At 37.5% G+C, this 17,996-nt stretch overlaps 1 protein-coding gene across 11 annotated transcripts in view; it reads left to right on the forward strand.

Annotated features, from left to right (window-relative positions):
- Positions 1–17,996, forward strand: part of pdlim5 (PDZ and LIM domain 5) — a 166,329-nt gene that overhangs the window by 112,020 nt on the left and 36,313 nt on the right. The gene's annotated exons all lie outside the window — the stretch shown is intronic.

Raw genomic sequence — 17,996 nt, forward strand, 5'->3', positions numbered from 1 at the left:
CTCCCCGGATTCGAACCACTGACCTTTTGGTCAGCAAGTTCAACAGCCAAGTGGTTTAACCTGCTGTGCCCTGGGGGTTCTGATTATGCATATATAGAGTAGATAAAAGCTAACAATGTCAAAACCAACATTTAAAGTCTGGACTTAAAAATTAATGAATATAATGGCGGTGTGGAAAATGAGATGCAATATATACCACTTCGATCCCCCAAATGGAAGATAGCCAAATAAAGATAGAACTAGTGGATATAAATATATGCGAATACCATATGTGAGAGAGAATGATCCAGGTCATTGTTTCTGCATTCTGGAATGTGTAAAATCCATTTACCTGAGCTCTGTGTGCATATTGGCCCTTAATCTATTGAATGTTGTGATTCTCTCTCCCCTGCAATTGTAAAGTGTTAATGTTTCTTTCGTCTGGGCTCCACTGGCAAATTTTAAGCTTTCCATAAACACATAATCCAGATTTCAGCTGCTTTAAAGCAGATACTGCACAGAGCTTTAATTTTGTTTCTTCACAGAGCTATAGATCTTTTGTACTGTAATCCTTTATATCTGTATTGTTCATAAATACACTTGCAGCTCTGCTTCTTTTGGAAGCATTTTTGGTTTCAAAAGTTGTTGATCAAAATGTATAGACTTTCTGTAGCCATTTTCTGCCATTAAATGTTGGCCATATGTTCAAGCTATCAAATAGATCATGTGACCATCCTTGCTGTGAAAATGGTCAGCACTGATGATGTGCAAATTGAATTTGTCCAAACCTCACTGAACAAATAAAAAGGCAAACCCTCACAACCTCTGAGGATGCCTGCCATAGATGTGGGCGAAACGTCAGGAGATAATACTTCTGGAACATGGCCATACAGCCCGGAAAACATACAACAACCCCAACACAGACTTTTCTTTTAAATAGGATCATCACAACTCCAAATTAATATTAAAATAGTCATCAATACGGATACCCTCAATAATAACTTCCACAAGTCCTAATTGCTCACTTCTATCTGGATACAGAACTTCTCAGATCCAGTCCTTTGGAGGAAAGAAAGCTCAATCACAGAGAAGTTCTCTCAGAATAGGGACAGTTCTCATTTCAAAATAACTAAAGTATTTCTTGTGTGTGTGTGTGTGTGTGATAGAAAATCCTATATATTGTCAAAAAAATCCATAGAAATATACGGTCACATTAGAATAGTCTCTTGAGATGCTTTTGCAGGTTTCTTTCCATCAGACTGAAGTTAGTGGCTACCTGAGTTGGCCTTCTTGGTTGTGACATTCATCTGGCAAAGGGTCCCATGGCACCAAACCATAATTGCCAAGGGAGTGTCCCCAAGTGGAACATTTCCATGTGTTGGGAGTGCTTTGATTGATTCCTGTATGATTGGATGAACCTTGGGGTCTCTTCCAACTCTATGCGTCCATGGTGGCTTCAGCCCTTAATCCTTCACATGAGCTAGAGAGGTAGGCAGGGTTTTTCCACCAAAATGATGTACAATAGGGATGAGAGTATATGCCGGTAGTGGTCATGTCCGAAAGCATGCATTCTAACATTTTACTAGGAATAGTTTGGGCTGGTATTCTGCTTTAACAGGGACAACCAAAGTTTGCTTCAGGCAGCATATTAGATTTGGAACCTCACAGGTGCACACTGCCCCACCGGCCACTGGTTTCCTTCACCTGGCCACTGCCATTCAGCTCTGAAAACTAGCCAGCAGGGCTCTCCAGAGTGGCTATGGTACAAGTTAGAAATGGCACAATAACAAACACATTTATTAGAGGACAAAGCTCTTCATCCCCATGTATATACTTCCAAGTAAAATGTTAAAATCTAAATAATGTAGAAATAGTGTGTGTCATTGAATTATCATGTCTTAAAATATGCATTTAAATGATGATTATTTAAATGATTGTTTCTCGTTTATTTTAATTTGAAGTGTTTTATGTTTAATTATACATGTATGTTTTATTTTTATTTTCCTTGGTACTTATTTCTTATTAATTTAGCCTAATTTCTACTGTATATTTTATGTGTCATGTTGCACTGTTGCTGTCTTGCAAGTTGCCCCAAGTCCCTTCAGGGAGATGGGGCTGAATATAAATAAAGTTTATTATTATTATTATTATTATTATTATTATTATTATTATTATTATTATTGATTATTATTGATTATTATTGATTATAGAAGAGAAAGAGGAGGAAGAAGTTCTGAGTGAAGTCTTTTTGTGGAAGTACTTAAGATGCATTTCATTTTGAATATTTCAGACATTTTATTGTCACACAGAGAGACATACATGCATCTTATTGCACCTCGATTGATAGTGAATGTCACTCAGATCTCTGTGTTCTGTGTTCTGTTCTGTTCTATCAGACCGAAGATGAATAATGTGCTTGACAAGTTGGTGGGAAAAAATCTTGATTATCATGAAACAACTGCAAGAACATATGGTGCTGTTGGAATGTATTTTTAATGATGTGGCCTTTGGAGTTACCTTATAACTGTTTAATAAAACAATACGCATCTCCTTGGGCTTTGAAAGTGTGGAACTTTATAAAGTGTCCTCAAGATGGCGATAGATCACCACATCTGTTCCCTATTGAATTGGCTTTCATTTTTTTAATTGTTACAAAATGTATGGTGCAGTTAAGATGATTTCTTAAATCACTGCTTATATTTTGGGTTACTGTGGTCTTTTCTGATATGCTACATTTAACAAAAGTTCCCCTTCAGATTTAAACTTCAATATATTCTGCATTGTAGAAAAGTGTGTTGATTAAAGAATTGGGAAGCAATCCTTCTGAAATGCTAGTTTTCATTCCATGAGATTATTTTCAGAATATGTCCTTTGTACTTCCGAGACTGCCAGAATCACAACTATTTTACATGATTCAACATAAATGGCAACAGTACCCACATGCCAGTGTCCAGAACTTTGTTAAACTATAGATTATTGTGGAATAAGCAAACATGTTGGTGCATTCTGCTATTTCACTTCCAGTATGTCCAGAGAAAGAAGCCAGATATTCTCCTCTCATGTCAAGATAGCATTATATTTGGATTTTCTGACTTGTTCTACTCCCAACAAGGTAGCAGCATAGAGAAGTATAAAGCAGCATGATCAGTATTCTAAATTACACTAATTATACACATATGATGTGATATGAACCAGACATCCTGAGGAGTGAGGTTGAATGGGCCTTAAGAAGCATTGCTAACAACAAGGCAGCAGGAGATGACAGGATCCCAGCTGAGCTGTTTAAAATCTTGGAAGGTGATGCTGTGAAGATGATGCATGTCATATGCCAGCAAATATGGAAAACACAAGATTGGCCATCCGATTGGAAAAAATCAATTTATATCCCCATACTAAAAAAGGGAAAGCTAAAGAATGCTCAAACTTCCGTACAGTGGCACGTATTTCCCATGCCAGTAAGGTAATGCTCAAGATCCTACAAGGCAGACTCCAGCAATACATGGAGCAAGAGTTGCCAGATGTCCAAGCTGGGTTCAGAAAAGGCAGACGAACGAGAGACCAAATTGCCAATATCTGCTGGATAATGGAGGAAGCCAGGGAGTTTCAGAAAAACATCTACTTCTGCTTTATTGACTATTCTAAAGCCTTGGACTGTGTGGATCATAATAAACTATGGCATGTTCTTGGTGGTATGGGGATACTAAGTCACCTTGTCTGTCTCCTGAGAAATCTGTATAAAGACCAAGTAGCCACAGTAAGAACAGATCACGGAACAACAGACTGGTTCAAGATTGGGAAAGGAGTGTGACAGGGCTGCATATATACAGCAAGCATGTCGTTTTTTTTTAAAAAGCAACACATTTATCTGCATTTTATGAACATTTTTTCTACACAAAAATATCTGTTAATAAAAACAACCTGTTATTGCATTTACGTAATTGAAAGTGTCCCACAAAATTTCAAGGAAAAAATGATTGGAAAACCCTCCCTATTCAACTTGTACGCAGAACACATCATGCGATATGTGGGGCTTGAGGAATCCAAGGCTGGAGTTAAAATTTCTGGAAAAAACATTAACAACCTTAGGTATGCAGATGATACCACTCTGATGGCTGAAAGTGAGGAAGAGCTGAGGAGCCTTATCACCAAGGTGAAAGAAGAAAGTGCAAAAGCTGGGTTGCAGTTAAACATCAAGAAAACTAAGATCATGGCAACTACACCTATTGATAACTGGCAAATAGAGGGAGAAAACGTGGAGGCAGTGATAGGCTTTATATTTCTAGGTGCAAAGATCACTGCAGATGCAGACTGCAGCCAGGAAATCAGAAGACATTTACTTCTTGGGAGGAGAGCAATGGCCAACCTTGACAAAAGAGTGAAGAGAAGAGACATCACACTGGCAATGAAGGTCAGCATAGTCAAAGCAATGGTAACCTATGGATGCGAAAGCTGGACCATAAGGAAGGCTGAGTGAAGGAAGATAGACGCTTTTGAACTCTGGTGCTGGAGGAAAATCCTGAGAAGATCCAACCAGTCCATCCTCCAGGAAATAATGCCTGGCTGCTCACTGGAGGGAAGGATATTAGAGGCAAAGCTGAAGTATTTTGGCCACATCATGAGGAGACAGGAAAGCTTGGAAAAAATCACGTTGCTGGGGAAAATGGAAGGAAAAAGGAAGAGAGGCCGACCAAGGGCAAGATGGGTGGACAGTATCCTTGAAGTGACTGGCTTGACCTTGAAGGAACTGGGGCAGCGACGGCCGACAGGGAGCTCTGGCGTGGACTGGTCCATGAGGTCACGAAGAGTTGGAGACGACTAAACAACTGAGCAGCAGTATGATGTTATGGGTTGTCATGACATTCATAGGTTATGTGGTATGGGTAAGGTCTTGTACTAGAGGATTTCCATGGGTGTCACACCACTGGGAGTTAGCAAAATTGAATGACATTTTGTGGGATTAACCAACTATAGTACAAGACCTGGGCTAGGAAACTAGTATTATTGTTGTCACTGTTTTTTCATGGCTTTTATCTGTTCACTCATTTCTTTTTGTTTTGCTTTGTCCCCTGATGATCAAACCTATAATACCAGGATAGGTGGAGAATATTAGATTGCTGTGGGAAGGTATAAAAAAAGATAGAGAAGGTTAAAGAAAACATAAAGAGAAGGATGATGTCAGCATTAGTGGAGAAAGATCATTTCAACAAAAGCACTGTGAATTGCCCAAAAGTGGGAGATGATTGACATGAAGGAATAGATCATGTTTCTAATCATTTTTTCCTTGAAATTTTGTGGGACACTTTCAATTATGTAAATGCAATAACAGGTTGTTTTTATTAACAGGTATTTTGTGTAGAAAAAATGTCCATAAAATGCAGATAAATGTGTTGCTTTTTTTTAAAAAAAAAACGACATGTTTGCTGTATATTTGGCTCTTCGTATTTCAATTCATAAGTTTGTTTTTCAATACATATTGAAGTTTTGATGATGAATGAGGAATGAAAGCAGTCACATAATGATAGTTGAGCACACCTGGAAAGATTGTAATTGTGTATCCAAAGATGGATGTTCTGAAATGTTATGAAAATGTGAGTTAGATACATTCATGCAGGGGGTATCGTCTTTCCAGTATTAATTTTGGTGGTTTTGAGCAGGAAAACATGCTCCTCGTGCAGCTGCATCTACTGTTGAAAAATATAAATAGCTTATTCTCCCTTTACAAAATAGTAACTTCAGGTTGGGGGTTATAAGGAGAGAGTGGGCTGAGGAGTGGACAACGGTTGTTGTTGTTGTTGTTGTTCGCCTTCGTTATTTCTGACTTTTGGCAATCCTAATACAAAATTATGACTGGGTTTGCTTTCCTCTAAGGCTGAGAGAGTATAAAACCATGTAATAAGTTTCCTTGGCCAGGGAGTCGAATGTGGTGTCCAGAATCGTAGTCCAACACTCAAACCACTCCACTATGGGGCCTCTCACTCTGACCCTCCTAATATTATTGGACTACAAGTCCCAACATCCATCATTATTACCTATGCAGGCTAGCATGCTTGAAAATTGTAGGATCATGTTGAATAAACATTTTTGTTTATAACATCTACATTTTAACAGCATTATAATTGCTTTTGAACTACTCAATGGTATAATTTGGGGGGAAATTAGTAAACAATTAAATGTTGTTAGTTTTGATTTAACCAGGATGAATTTCCTCCAGAAGTCTGTAAAAAAGCTAGAAACACAAGTTCATGACTTAAGAAAAAAAATATCTTAAGTATGGTTACAGCAAAAACCAAGATATATTTCTCTCCCACCTGCCTCCAAAATCAAAGATGGTTTTTGTTTATAGATTCTTTGCATCTCGTCCCTAAGATGTGGGTAGCAATTTGTCTGAAACTGTTAAGTATATAAGCAAATATTTCACAAAACGGAATCTTTGATGGCTGAGTTAAAAGCAACCACCATTCAGTGCCAGTGGAAACTCCCCAGCAGGTCAGTCTTAGTTGAAAGTTAACCAAACATTTCAGAACTGAACAAAGAGCTGTGAAGTTTAGTAAAGACATGTATGTATGTGTATGTGCTTGTATTCAGGCACTGGTTCCGCTTCCTGGTTCCATTCAGTAGACATTAGTCTTTGTTTGTGTCCTTGCAAACTCTGTTTCACTGTGTTTGAAAACCACACAAACTGAATCTTCTGATTTACTCTCCAACTTAGATCTTAAAAGGAAAGCTTAGTTTAAAATACAGAGAAATATCACTTTTTAAAACCAGAGTCAAATCTGAACAATTGCACTAACCATTGGTTAATATTACATGGTCACTTCTGAGGGCAGAGGTATGAAAAGGACTGAAGGTTTATAAAACAGCAATATTATGTCTCACCAAATTTCATGGATATAGGAGAGAGTACAAAATAAAAAAATCTAGAAATTTTGATTCTGTAGAAAGTTCCATTTATTTCAGTTGCTTTTAAAAAGTACTTTACCAAAATCTCTACCGTAAGATGAAAAATACAGAAAGGTAATCTTGAATTCAGTAGATTAATGGTATGACTTTCAATTTACATTATGTCATGTCCTCTAATAGCGGACTGTGTGTCTTCGTGTGCTTTCATATCACCTTAAACTGATCTGCTCGTTGTGCCAGTAAAGAGACAAGTCTTTAGTATCTGTTCTCCTAACCTCCATTTCATTGATATATCTAAAATATGCACATCATGGCCTGTAAGTCAAATTGCCCATCACATGTAAAAAGTATACTTCTTTTTACGATGTGAATTTTCTTACATAATGACACTTTGTTCAGTAACTGAATAAAATTTCATTTGGTTTAATGAGAAGTAAATCACTTGAGGAAATTATTGCAAGTGGATACTGGTTTTCTTGATTCTTCTATGAAATGGAAATGATGTCTCTACTTAATGCAACTCCATGAAACTGACATAATTACACAGATTGCCTATCTTCTTTTCCAAAAGCAGAAAGAGGGTTTGTTGATTTCACCTAATACAGTTTATGAAACTATGGACAAGGAGAGAAATGTCTTGAAACTAAATGAAAATTGAACTGTGGATTGGTTAAAATGGTTTAAAGAAGGTCATCATGAGGGTGTTGTTTTATTTAAAAAACATGCCCTCAGTTGTAGCAACTCCAAAACCCTCCAACTTTTTGAGCTCCTAACACTAACCCCCACCCTCAAAATGTCTGGTTATTTTCTGTTTCTTTAAAATTATGAGTTTTTGTTGTTGCTTAAAACAATTAAATTGGCCAAAAAAGTAGATTTAAACCACAGCTCATGTTTGGTGAGACTGTTGACCATTTCTTAGGACTTCATCAGGTGGAGCTGAGGAAAACGGGGGAAATCGTCTTCTTTGCATGTGGAATTATCTTCTTTGTGTAGTGTTCCATCTTTAAAAAAGACAATTTACTTACCCCCATCACACATGATAGCCCCCTTCCACCTCTAGCTTTTAGAGGAGACAAGAGACATCCTTAAGATAAATACCACTTCTTTCTATTGGCTCCTTTCTTTTCTCTCCAAATCTCCTTCCTCTCAAGGAGACAGAAGTTCTTAAAACAGACCCTCCCTTCTGTGGACTTCTCTCCTTTCCCTCTCAGTCTCCTTACTCTTAATCATGAAAGTTTGAAACCTACTAGGCACTAGAACTTCCTTTATTTGGATTAAAAAGGGAAAACAAAGTTAAAACGTTAACAGTAGTGCAATTTCTAAAGCCAAGATGACTATGAATGCGAAACCACAGGAAAAACAATGTGGTGATACCTTGAAATTTTGGTATTTCTAATTATTAAATTCTTTTAAAAAAATTACCATGCAAGGTTCATGAAGCAGGATTTTGGGAGATAAATGTGAATGCTTGGTAAAAGTCCACCCATAGAAATGCCCATTACTCCATGTCACTTTTTTATTGTGTCAGAAGCGAATTGAGAATATACTGCAAGTTACTTCTGGTGTGAAAGAATTGGCCGTCTACAGAGATGTTGCCCAGGCGATGCCCAGATGTGTTACCATCCTGTGGGAGACTTCTCTCATGTCCCCACATGGGAAGCTGGGGCTGACAAATGGGAGCTCACCCCGTCTCACAGATTTGAACCGCCGACCTTCAGGTCTTAATCATGATTTGAACCGCCGACCTTCAGATCTTCAGGTCAGCAGTTCAGCCAGCACAAGAGTTTAACCCATTGCACCACTGGGGTCACTGAAGTGATTCAATATGGGCAAATCTGACAGATCCCATTCCACATATTTTTTTCCCCACTTTCTCCAATTTCCACACAAATCATGAGCTCAGAAGATGATTTCTCCCCATCTCATGTGCCCCACCATTTCTAAACACTTCTAAAGCAGTTCCCTGATAAAGCATCACCAACAATGAAGTGATATGTAAAAGTGATATGACAATACAAGAAAACAACAAATCATGTTAACAATATAAAACCAGTTAAACAGAATAAAAACAGACTGTGGCATCAAAACAAAATGGCAATTCCACTAAAATGCACAAGGAACTGGAAATGTATTTATGTGAATCTGAAAAGATTGTAGGGTTGGGATGAATTGAACCTCTTTATGGAGAGCATTTCACAATCAAGGTGTTACTGCAGAGAAGCCCTGAAATGAAATAGATTAGAACTATGTCTAATTAAAGAACAAAAACTATCATTACACTAAGTGATTCCATGTCATAAAATGGACTGTTGTTTAATGGAATGGTTAATTTCACTGAAACCACCGCATGAGTTAGGATTTCATCTGTTCTGAATGCTAAGAATCAAGTGTTAAAAAAGGCATATAAAGGAGTCTACATCTACTACATTTAGCGTGTGTGTGTGTGCCTATGTGTTTATAAAAGAGATATTTGTATATTTCATGATGAATCTCAAGGTCATGTATACTGTATCGAGTTTCACAGGTGGTCAGTCATTCAGTTACTGAACCGACTCAAATGCACTGAACTTAAGCCACATTTCTGTTCCATATGTTATCAAACTGTGCCCTGGTACCAAGCGTATACAGAAGATAGTGAGATTATTTACTTTGCAGTGACCTAGTACTGTGTAAATAGATTTTCTCTTTGGAACAACACTTGATTTCTGATAATTGAATTGGCTCAGTACTGATTTGATTTCATTTTATTTCATTTTTACCTTTGTTACCTGCTGTTTGAAACTGAGTGGAATGCAAATTCAAGTAAATGCTTGCACTATTAGTTTCCTGAATGTGTTGTGTGGAATAGCAGGTAGCATGAACAGTGGTGTTTGAGTCTGACAAATGGACTGTCTGGAATTAATAATTCCAAATTGTTTTTCTGTCACGAGGCGGCATACCACAAGCTCTTGCAAGTTAACTAATGTGAATTCCACTGTAGCCAAGCAGAGGCTATTGTGAAACCACAGCAAAGCTATTCATAAATGTCAACTGTTTAAGCTGGGGTATTTAAGAATGTTAACCTTTTGAAATCATTGTGGAGTACACACACACACACACAAGCAGACATGCACATATGTGAGCACACACATCTGTAATGCAAGTATAAATTAAACTAGGTTAAAATATGTAACTGTTTCATCACCACGGAGAAATGTTAGAAGTTTGTTACATGTTTATATTTATTATATTTTGTATTTAACTGTTAAAGTGCTGCAGAATAATGCATACCCAGGACCCTTTCACAGTATAGAATTGTAGCACTAGGAATCCATTTTTAACAATTGGGCAAAATCCTGAGTAGTCCTGGTTTTGTTTTGTTTTGTTTTTGTTTGTTTGATTGATTCAGTACTAATTTTCCTCTGGCTAAGAATTCTAAATACTTCTCTGTAAAATGCAAATCCCAGAATTCCATAACATGTTGCCATGACAGCTACAATGGAAACATAGCATTGTAACTGTGTAGTGTGACTTAACTAGAGAGAATTCTGGAACTCCTTGTACTCTTCATCCCCCCCGATCCTTCCATTTCTTCTCATTAGTTTCCAACATAATTCACAAGGCTTAATATGTATCCATGTCTTTTTTGTCTCCTGTCCAACTCACTCTTCCAACAATCCCCTTTTGACACTATCTCAGACATGTATCCTTTTGCAAACTGTACCTTTCTATACCAGTTGGGCTTTCTTGCTCTCTAGCTAGGCAGGGTTTTGTCCTGTTAACTCAGCAATGAATTAAATCTGTTACCTTACTAAATGTTTCAGTTATCTGAGTCCTCTGTCATATTTTTCTGACCTTCTCAATATGGGCCACTTATGAAGAGAGACTTCTCAACATCATTACAGTGCTGCAAGGAAGACCTAGGGCTAAGATACATAATGGTGTGTTGAAATCGAATGCATATATAAAACAAGATGTCTCTAGAAGATATTTACAATGCTATAGCAGAGACATGCCAAAAATTAATGCCTGATGGCAATGTTTGTAAATCATTCAGAATGTATTCAGAAGGCTGTCTTAAACAAAAAAGGTAGCATTCTTCCTGCCCATCTGATGGTAAGAGAAAGTAAGGGGAGAAACTGTCCTGGGTTGATTAGTTAATGAGCCTGATTCCCCACTGAAACATATACTTTTGCAAAGAAGGTGCTATCAGATCAAAATGGTAGCATTTGATACCAGCTTTGCATGGTTTGCTATGATTAGACTAGGCTCAGGCAGTTCAAAATCAGCTCAGTTGTTTCCACGTTGCTTTGAAAAGGAGAATGAGACAAATGTGGTTCAATTGCAAGTGAACCTGGAAGTATAAAGAGGTCATGAAAATGAAGCTGTTGGTGGGAGAAGCTAGGTAAATGCAAAATTAGTAAGGTTAGCATAGCACTTAAAATGTTCTGTTCTCTAGTGCTGGTCCCCTAATTTACTTCTAAAGTGAATTTCTACTTTTACAATTTCCATTATTTTCTCACACTTTTGTAAGCTTTAGAGATTGAACATGGCTGATGGCACTTGGTCTGGTACTGCTGCCAAGTCTAATCTTATTCTTATCTATGAGTCATTTGTAAACTGGATGTTTGTAACTCAGGACTTCCTATATATGCTCTCTGTCAAGTAATCCCATGATACAAAACAAATACAGTAGAGTCTCACTTATCCAACATAAACGGGCCGGCAGAACGTTGGATAAGCAAATATGTTGGATAATAAGGAGAGATTAAGAAAAAGCCTATTAAACATCAAAATAGGCTATGATTTTACAAATTAAGCACCAAAACATCATGTTATACAACAAATTTGACAGAAAAAGTAGTTCATTACACATTAATGCTATGTAGTAATTACTGTATTTATGAATTTAGCACCAAAATATCACAATGTTTTGAAAACATTGACTACAAAAATGCGTTGGATAATCCAGAACGTTGGATAAGTGAGACTCTACTGTGGCACAGTGTGTTAAAGCACTGAGCTGCTGAACTTGCAGACCAAAAGGTCCCAGGTTCAAATCCCGGGAGCGGAATGAGCGCCCGCTGTTAGCCCCAGCTCCTACCAACCTAGCAGTTCGAAAACATGCAAATGTGAGTAGATCAATAGGTACCGCTCCAGCGGGAAGGTAACGGCGCTCCATGCAGTCATTCCGGCCACATGACCTTGGAGGTGTATACGGACAATGCCAGCTCTTCGGCCTAGAAATGGAGATGAGCACCAACCCCCAGAGTCAGTCATGGCTGGACTTAACGTCAGGGGAAACCTTTACCTTTATATTTGAACTTAAATTGAATGGGATGGTACTAGGTCCCTCATGTCCAACTTTTATAACTATCTTTGCCATGTTTATTGTTTTTAAGAAGAGAATCAAAATTGTCAAATCATGCCAAATTTTGAGTGGCTCGTGGTGCTGCAGATGAGAAAATGACGAGACTCAAGCCAGTGCCGAATATTCATTTTAATTAAGAAACTTCACAGCCCGTTTAATCTGAGCTCTTTAGAGATGAAAGGCTAGCTACTACAGCAGGAAACGAACTCTCTGAAGTTGCAACTGGGCCTCTAAGGCACCTGTTCTGATTTTTCATGGTGCACATTCTAGCTTTCTCAGTCGTTTTAAGAAATGATAACAGCATAATCCTTCCTGTTCTGCCTTTCATCATGAGAGGATTTGGAGCTTTAATTGTATCCCACAAATTCACTCTCACACACATCCACACACCCTTTCCCTGATGCTTCCCTAAGTCGATACTTTGGAAAGATTTAGGTGACTAAAGTGCCTCTTACATTTAGCATAATTATTTTTTAATTCATATGGTATAACCTGATAAAGAATGTCCTTGTGGGATGGAAATAAAGAGCTGGAGGAGTTGTTATTATATAAGAGTACTGTATATTGTCACAGAGGTGCTGAAGAACCTTTGTCCAGCTGCCACACAGTAGTCTGATAGTGTTATATATTTCATCAAATTACAACACTTCAAAATAAAATGTTTGTGCTTGTGGAAGTAGTTCTTTTATTTACAGACACTACATGGTGTCTGATCTTATGTTTAAATACGCATTAAACAAGTCTGTATTGTTGCAAGAGGGAGGGGAATCTGTTGGAGAAAGTTTGGTTCTTGTCGCAGATTTTACTCCCCTGATGTAATTATTTATTAGCACTGTACTTTGATTTATTATTTGTGGACAATATCAGTGTGTGCTATTCATAAGACATGTCTGCCCCAAATAGTCTCATGTTTCTTTTCATGACAAACATAATAATATAGAAGTAGAAATGTTATTAAATAATATAAAAAGTAAAAAATGGAAAGTGATGTCCTTGTAGAAAATAAAACACCGTTCACTCATCTCAAGGGAAACAGTGACTATTATCTATAGAAAGGAAAAATAATACCATCTGTGGCCAGCAAATTGATCTCTCCCACCTACGCAGGCTAAGGAAGTGGGGGAAATCTCGATATAATAGAAACTAGTTCTGGGGAGGAGAAATTACAGTGCCAAATCTCTGTAATTTCTATCCTGCTTTTCTCCCACGTTGGGATTCAAAGCAGTGAACAACATATAAAAAGCAAAGACAATGACAATAAATAATCCCATCATAAACACATTTACATCTAGTAAAACTTTAAAACCCATATCAAATATAATTAATACCCAAACAAAAAAACACACAATTAACATGATTAAAACCTTCAGTAGGCTAAAAACCCATCTAGTAATTAATTCACTTAGGCCCTAGTCAGGTCCGGTCCCAAAAGTCCAGTTTCATTCAAATATTGCACACAATAGGTTTAGCATTAATTCTCCTTCAGGGAAGGTCTGTTTCCACAGGAAGGGAGCCATTCTAACCTCTTTAGGAAGGTGGCACATCAAATTATATTTGATGTGCCACCTCAGAAAGAGTTCAAATACCATTTCCCAATAGGGATACATGTGAAGACATTCTAAATTCCCTGTATGCTTCAGACAATTTGTTTGAATTAGAAAAGATTTATTCATTTATTTATTATAATATTTATATGCCGCCTTTCTCTACCCCAAGGGGAACTCAAGGAGACCACCACTGAGAAGGCCCAGTCTCTCGTCCCCACCAATCGCGCTTTCGAAGAAGGTGGGATCGAGAGCAGTGCCTCCCCAGATGATCTTAGATTCCAAGTTAGGAGATACCTTCAGACAGATGGACTGGGCCGGAACCGTTTAGGGCTTTGTAGGCTAAAGCCAGCACTTTGAATTGTGCTCGGTAGCAGACTGGCAGCCAGTGGAGCTGATGTAGCAGGGGAGTGGTATGCTCCCTATACATTGCTCCAGTGAGCAGCCAGATATATTTAGATATATTAATGTTTGTTTATACAGGCGACTTTAAGGTACATGTGCATACAGATACACATCATGCTTTATTTGCAAAATTCCATTTAGAATTCATTATTTGCATTTGCTATAATCTCTAAGAAACGAGATACTTTATACTTTATAATTTATCCGTTATAATTGAAAAACTTAGGCTGAAAGAAGTGACTTTGCCAGTCTAGCAAATGAGTCCTGCTTTCTTGGATGCAATTCTGTCTATCTTTTCTGTTCTTTTTCTGTGAGGCTAGAGTATGTTGTAGAAAAGTCTAGGAACTAAACATTGACAGTTTCTGTTTACTCAGAGTTAAGTATTTACAAGATACCAGGTGTATATTTTAAATTTGTCAGGACCCAAAAGTGAAGATACAGAAATAAAGTGATTGATTGGGTTTGGAACAAAAGCTGAGCCAGTTATGGCTTAATTTGTGCCAAGCCTTACTTAGGTTTCAGTACCTTCCTCTGTTTGTAAGTTCCAGGGCTTTACCTGGAATATATGAAGAAAATGAGCTCCTGCAGGTTTTTCTAGAAAATAAGCTTGTCACCTAGGGAACATATTGTGCTGTTATAAAAATAGTTATGGATAGAACAGCTTTCTAAAGAATACCACTTCAACAGAGAGAAAATATCCCACAAATAGGTTTGCACCATTATTCGAGCTGTTAGAGATAGACAAATCTACACAAACACATTTCCTTTGGCAATCTAACACTATCTAACAATTTTCCTATTAGTTGACTTCTGGAAAATTAAGCAGCAAACTATGTGAGGCTGGACTCAAAAATGCAATTTGTCAAAGCAACACCAAACAAAGCTTTTCTCTGACAAAACCACTCTCTCCCACTTCTGCTATCTCCACTTGTAGACTTGAAGGACATTGAAGGACATTTATAATGCAAAATAAACTGCTATGGAATAATAACTGAGTCATAGTGGACTACTTTAGAGATATAAGATAGCAGCTTGCAAACACTACTACATTTTCCAGTGAAAGAAATATTTAGATTTGGGGGTGTATCAGCCCTGCCCCTAATACCGTATCTCTTCTGATTTGTGTGCGTGTGGGGGGGGGGGGGGGGGAGAGAAAATGTATCTGCATATGTGTGTGAGAGAGGGGTGTGTTCCTGAAATCTCACTTAATTGAGGTTTAAAGTGTTTGTATGCTTCCTGTTGCCTTAAGGAGTGGGAATGTTTCAGAAAGGTGCTAGCATTATCTCTAAAACTGACCTAACCTCCACCACTTTATCAACTTCACGGTTTGATTAAACAGAAAATTTGAGCGACTAATTGAATCTTTTTATGGAATGGGCAAAACAGAAGCTGATAAAAATACATTATATTGAAGTTGAGCACAGGTTAAATTTGAAAAATCAGAGAGCTCTTCTGCTGATTTTACAAAGGTAGATGAAAAATTAATGACATGGATTAGATATGAATGACGGCTCATTTAGGTGTTCTCTGTACTGATGCCAATATAGCTTTACATCATAAGTCCTTTAGGTAAGTCAACAACTCAATCCATATTAAGAACACAGAAGGTTGCCTTGCATAGAATCAATCATTGGTCCTTCTACTGCAGTGCTGGCTATTAAAAAAAAAAAAACAATGCCCCTGCAGAATGGAAGTGGAGAACTTTTGCCCTTCTAGATCTTTTGTCACTAATTAGTTTTGGCCATAGAGACAATGACTCTTCTATAAGCTTTAAACAAAACTTTGGATGAATTATCCAGGCCTGAGCATCTTTAGAGGTAGAATTTGGTGCCTTTAATAGCTCCTTTAAAACTTGAACTAAAACCTGGAACAGATGTATTGCCCCATGGAGAAGGAAGCCCCCAAGAAGTTCCAAGACTCTTGGGCTTTGACTGTGGAAGTGATGGTCCAAAGCATCTTATGGGTCAAAAGTTTATTTTCCAGTTATGGGGTTTTCCAGATCTATCTACAGTTGCTAGAGCCTGAACTTAGTATCTTTAGTATAGAAATCCTATGCCCAACGAACTCTGGGTTACATGAGAGTTCCTTGGGCTATATCCCTTCCTTTGAAATGTGTCTATATTCTTTTAATTTTCCAGCCATTTCTGTATGTACAGTTTATCTATTAACAGTTGTTCTTTGCAACCCTTACTGCCTTTTTGACCTGCATTTTAACTAGATGTTTGTTAATTTCAATCTGCATTTTTTTAATGACCTGTCTATTGACAGAAATAAATGTATCATCTGAGATGATGCTGGTGCTTTCCACTCTGGAATGACACTCACAGGTCAAATCTACCCTCAACTTATAAATGAGGGTGACTTATACACAAATATCTACGCTATCTCTTCTGTGTAAACCTGCTTTCATTTCACATTCACACTTCAATTATTTAGCACCCTAAACATATTTGGATTTGTCACCATTCTATGGGTTGTTTATTTTCTCTCTTGTAAAGAACAGAGCTTGTTCAGAAAGCCCAATGATAGGGTTATTTATTTATTTATTATTTATTTCAATTATTTATACCCCGCCCTTCTCACCCGAGGGGACTCAGGGTGGCTTACAAGTGGCAATTGATGCCGTTACACTGATATACAATGAACTAAAACGTTAAAACAGTTAAAACAGTCATAAAATACCATATACAAAGTTTAAAACAATACAACTTGCATATGGGTTCCCATAAATTGGAAAGGCACACAATAACAAAGGATCCAGAGTCATGAGTTAAGATGGTATCTTGCTCTTCTTTCTCACTGGACTATTTCGGTACCTTTTATGTTGGCACATGAATATTGGCTTTGTTAGTATTACATGTAGTACTGCAGAGAGAATCTCAGGACGCCAATTCTCAAAGATATTTTTTTCTCTTCATTATGTCCAAACAGGAAGTTTGTTGCCAGTAATATCACTTCTCATCATGTTATGAAATTTTTTCTCCCTTACAGTTTACATATTTCTGTTCATTTGCACTGAATGCTGGCATATCATTCACTTTTCATTTATTTGTTTAAAGTTTTCTTTGTTTAATTATCTGGTGTTTTGCTATTCAGCCATGCTGTACTAGCATTCAAACAAGATAGGATTACAGTTGCTTTCAAACTGTCCTAAAAGTCAGTTTTTAGAGATGTATATTGGCAATAGCAAGATCATACATAATACCAACTTGTTTGAACTTTCTGACATTAGACATGGAGCAGCAATAACTATGACTGTCATCCAGACTGCATGTGTCAGTAGGAATTTTGCATTTGAGAAGAAGATTTGCCAGCCTATTTTAACTATTATTGGGATGTTTAACAAACTCTTTAAATACAGGTTGAGTATCTTTTACCCAAACTGCTTGGTACCTAAATGTTTTGGATTTTAGATTTTTATTTTTATTTTATTTTTGAGTGCTTGTATTTATATATATGTACATAGAGATGTGTTGGGGTTGGGACTCTAAACATGAAATTAATTTTTGTTTCATATACACTTTAATTTTATTGTTCCGTCCCCCAGGACGATGGTTTGCCTTACCTATTGGTCGTTTGTTTGTTTTCCCTCCTTTACATTTTGTTTGAGCCTCTGGCTGCAAAGGCCTAGGAAAAGTGGCTTGGAATCTGCAAGAGCTGGCTGCAGTTTTCTTTGCAGTGATTGGTCAAAGAATGCAACATCTTAGGACCGCCCTTTTTACCAGGGTCTAGTCTCCATTTTGGAGCTTCATTCTGGCTATAGTCTTCCAACGTGCTGGAGCTGTGCAAGGCTAACTGGGACAAATCATCCTCAAAAC

This window comes from Anolis carolinensis, chromosome 5 (genome assembly GCF_035594765.1).
Source record: "Anolis carolinensis isolate JA03-04 chromosome 5, rAnoCar3.1.pri, whole genome shotgun sequence".
Taxonomy (NCBI): domain Eukaryota; kingdom Metazoa; phylum Chordata; class Lepidosauria; order Squamata; family Dactyloidae; genus Anolis; species Anolis carolinensis.